This window comes from Salvelinus namaycush, unplaced genomic scaffold (assembly GCF_016432855.1).
Source record: "Salvelinus namaycush isolate Seneca unplaced genomic scaffold, SaNama_1.0 Scaffold533, whole genome shotgun sequence".
NCBI lineage: Eukaryota > Metazoa > Chordata > Actinopteri > Salmoniformes > Salmonidae > Salvelinus > Salvelinus namaycush.
In genome coordinates this window covers 137951-142194 of record NW_024061235.1, presented here as the reverse complement: position 1 = coordinate 142194, position 4244 = coordinate 137951, and positions in this window count along the sequence as shown.

Below are 4244 nucleotides of genomic sequence, written 5' to 3'. Positions count from 1 at the left end.
AATGATTAGTCAATCACCTAACAGTTTAGTCAACAACAGACTCCCTATACTGAGACTAATGTATTAGTCAATCACACTAACATTTACAACAACAGACTCCTATACTGAGACTAATGGATTAGTCATCACACTTAACATTTAGTCAACAACAGACTCCTATACTGAGACTAATGATTAGTCAAATCACACTAACATTTGTCAACAACAGACTCCTATACTGAGACTAATGTATTAGTCAATCACACTAACATTTATCAACAATGACCCTATACTGAGACTAATGGATTAGTCAATCACACTACCATTTAGAAAGACTCCTATACTGAGACTAATGGATTAGTCAATCACACTAACTTTAGTCACAACAGACTCCTATACTGAGACTAATGGTTATCAATCACACTACAATTTAGTCAACACAGCTCCTATACTGAGACTAATGTATTAGTCAATCACACTAACATTTAGTCAACAACAGACTCCTATACTGAGACTAATGTATTAGTCAATCACACTAACATTTAGTCAACAACAGACTCCTATACTGAGAATAATGGATTAGTCAAATCACACTAACATTTAGTCAACAGACTCCTATACTGAGACTAATGTATTAGTCAATCACACTAACATTTAGTCAACAGACTCCTATACTGAGACTAATGGATTAGTCAATCACACTAACATTTAGACAGACTCCTATACTGGACCTAATGTATTAGTCAATCACAACTAACATTTAGTCACAACAGACTCCTATACTGAGACTAATGGATTAGTTCAATCACACTAACTTTAGTCACAACAGACTCCTATACTGAACTAATGTATTAGTCAATCACACTAACATTTAGTCAACAACAGACTCCTATACTGAGACTAATGGATTAATCAATCACACTAACATTTAAGTCAACACAAGACTCCTATACTGAGACTAATGTATTAGTCAATCACACTAACATTTAGTCAACAACAGACTCCTATACTGAGACTAATGATTAGTCAATCACACTAACATTTAGTCAACAACAGACTCCTATACTGAGACTATGTATTAGTCAATCAACACTAACATTTAGTCAACAACAGACTCCTATACTGAACTATGATAATCAATCACACTAACATTTGTCAACACAGACTCTATACTGAGACTAATTGATTAGTCAATCACACTAACTTTAGTCAACAACAGACTCCTATACTGAGACAATGTATTAGTCAATCACACTAAACATTTAGTCAACAACAGACTCCTATACTGAGACTAATTGTATTAGTCAATCACACTAACATTTAGACAGACTCCTATACTGAGACTAATGTATTAGTCAATCACACTAACATTTAGTCAACAACAGACTCCTATACTGAGACTAATGTATTCGTCAATCACACTAACATTTAGAAAGTCTCCTATACTGAGACTAATGTATTAGTCAATCACACTAACATTTAGTCAACAACAGACTCCTATACTGAGACTAATGTATTAGTCAATCACACTAACATTTAGAAAGACTCCTATACTGAGACTAATGGATTAGTCAATCACACTAACATTTAGTCAACAGACTCCTATACTGAGACTAATGTATTAGTCAATCACACTAACATTTAGTCACAACAGACTCCTATACTGAGACTAATGATTAGTCATCACCTAACATTTAGTCAACAACAGACTCCTATACTGAGACTATGGTTAGTCAATCACACTACATTTAGACAACAACAGACTCCTATACTGAGACTCTGTATTAGTCAATCACACTACATTTAGTCAACAACAGACTCCTATACTGAGACTAATGGATTAGTCAATCACACTAACATTTAGTCAACAACAGACTCCTATACTGAGACTAATGTATTAGTCAATCACACTAACATTTAGTCAACAACAGACTCCTATACTGAGACTAATGTATTGTCAATCACACTAACACATTTAGTCCAACAACAGACTCCTATACTGAGACTAATGTATTAGTCAATCACACCTAAAAAACATTTTTTTTTTTAGTCAACAACAGACTCCTATACTGAGACTAATGTATTAGTCAATCACACTAACATTTAGTCAACAACAGACTCCTATACTGAGACTAATGTTTGTCAATCACACTAACATTTGACAACAACAGACTCCTATACTGAGACTAGGTTAATCAATCACACTAACATTTATCAACAACAACTCCTATACTGAGACTAATGTATTAGTCAATCACACTAACATTTAGTCAACACAGACTCCTATACTGAGACTAATGTATTAGTCAATCACACTAACATTTAGTCAACAACAGACTCCTATACTGAACTAATGTATTAGTCAATCACACTAACATTTAGTCAACAACAGACTCCTATACTGAGACTAATGTATTAGTCAATCACACTAACATTTAGACAACAACAGACTCCTATACTGAGACTAATGTATTAGTCAAATCACACTAACATTTAGTCACAACAGACTCCTATACTGAGACTATGTATTAGTCAATCACACTAACATTTAGACAGACTCCTATAACTGAGACTAATGTATAGTCAATCACACTAACATTTAGTCAACACAGACTCCTATACTGAGACTAATACAACATTAGTCTCAGTATAGGAGTCTGTTGTTGACTAAATGTTGTGTGATTGACTAATAAATTAGTCTCAGTATAGGAGTCTGTCTAAATGTTAGTGTGATTGACTAATACATTAGTCTCAGTTAGGAGTCTGTTGTTGACTAAATGTTAGTGTGATTGACTAATACATTAGTCTCAGTATAGGAGTCTTTTGTTGTCTAAATTTATGTGATTGACTAATACATTAGTCTCAGTATAGGAGTCTGTTGTTGACTAAGTTAGTGTGATTGACTAATACATTAGTCTCAGTATAGGAGTCTGTTGTTGACTAAATGTTAGTGTGATTGACTAATACATTAGTCTCAGTATAGGAGTCTGTTGTTGACTAAATGTTAGTGTGATTGACTAATACATTAGTCTCAGTATAGGAGTCTGTTGTTGACTAAATGTTAGTGTGATTGATTAATCATTAGTCTCAGTATAGGATCTGTTGTTGTCTAAATGTTAGTGTGATTGACTAATACATTAGTCTCAGTATAGGAGTCTGTTGTTGACTAAATGTTAGTGTGATTGACTAATACATTAGTCTCAGTATAGGAGTCTGTTGTTGACTAAATGTTAGTGTGATTGACATACATTAGTCTCAGTATAGGAGTCTGTTGTTACTAAATGTTAGTGTGATTGACTAATACATTAGTCTCAGTATAGGAGTCTGTTGTTGACTAAATGTTAGTGTGATTGACTAATACATTAGTCTCAGTATAGGAGTCTGTTGTTGACTAAATGTTAGTGTGATTGACTAATCCATTAGTCTCAGTATAGGAGTCTGTGTTGACTAAATGTTAGTGTGATTGACTAATACATTAGTCTCAGTATAGGAGTCTGTGTTGTCTAAATGTTAGTGTGATTGCTAATCCATTAGTCTCAGTATAGGAGTCTGTTGTTGACTAAATGTTAGTGTGATTGACTAATCCATTAGTCTCAGTATAGGAGTCTGTTGTTGACTAAATGTTAGTGTGATTGACTAATACATTAGTCTCAGTATAGGAGTCTGTTGACTAAATGTTAGTGTGATTGACTAATCCATTAGTCTCAGTATAGGAGTCTTTCTAAATGTTAGTGTGATTGACTAATACATTAGTCTCAGTATAGGAGTCTGTGTTGACTAAATGTTAGTGTGTTTGACTAATACATTAGTCTCAGTATAGGAGACTTTCTAAATTTAGTGTGATTGACGAATACATTAGTCTCAGTATAGATCTGTTGTTGACTAAATGTTAGTGTGATTGACTAATACATTAGTCTCAGTATAGGAGTCTGTCTAAATGTTAGTGTGATTGACTAATACATTAGTCTCAGTATAGGAGTCTGTTGTTGACTAAATGTTAGTGTGATTGACTAATACATTAGTCTCAGTATAGGAGTCTGTTGTTGACTAAATGTTAGTGTGATTGACTAATCAATTAGTCTCAGTATAGGAGTCTGTTGTTGACTAAATGTTAGTGTGATTGATTAATCCATTAGTCTCAGTATAGGAGTCTGTTGTTGACTAAATGTTAGTGTGATTGACTAATACATAGTTCCGTATGGAGTCTGTTGTTGACTAAATGTTAGTGTGATTGACTAATCCATTAGTCTCAGTATAGGAGTCTG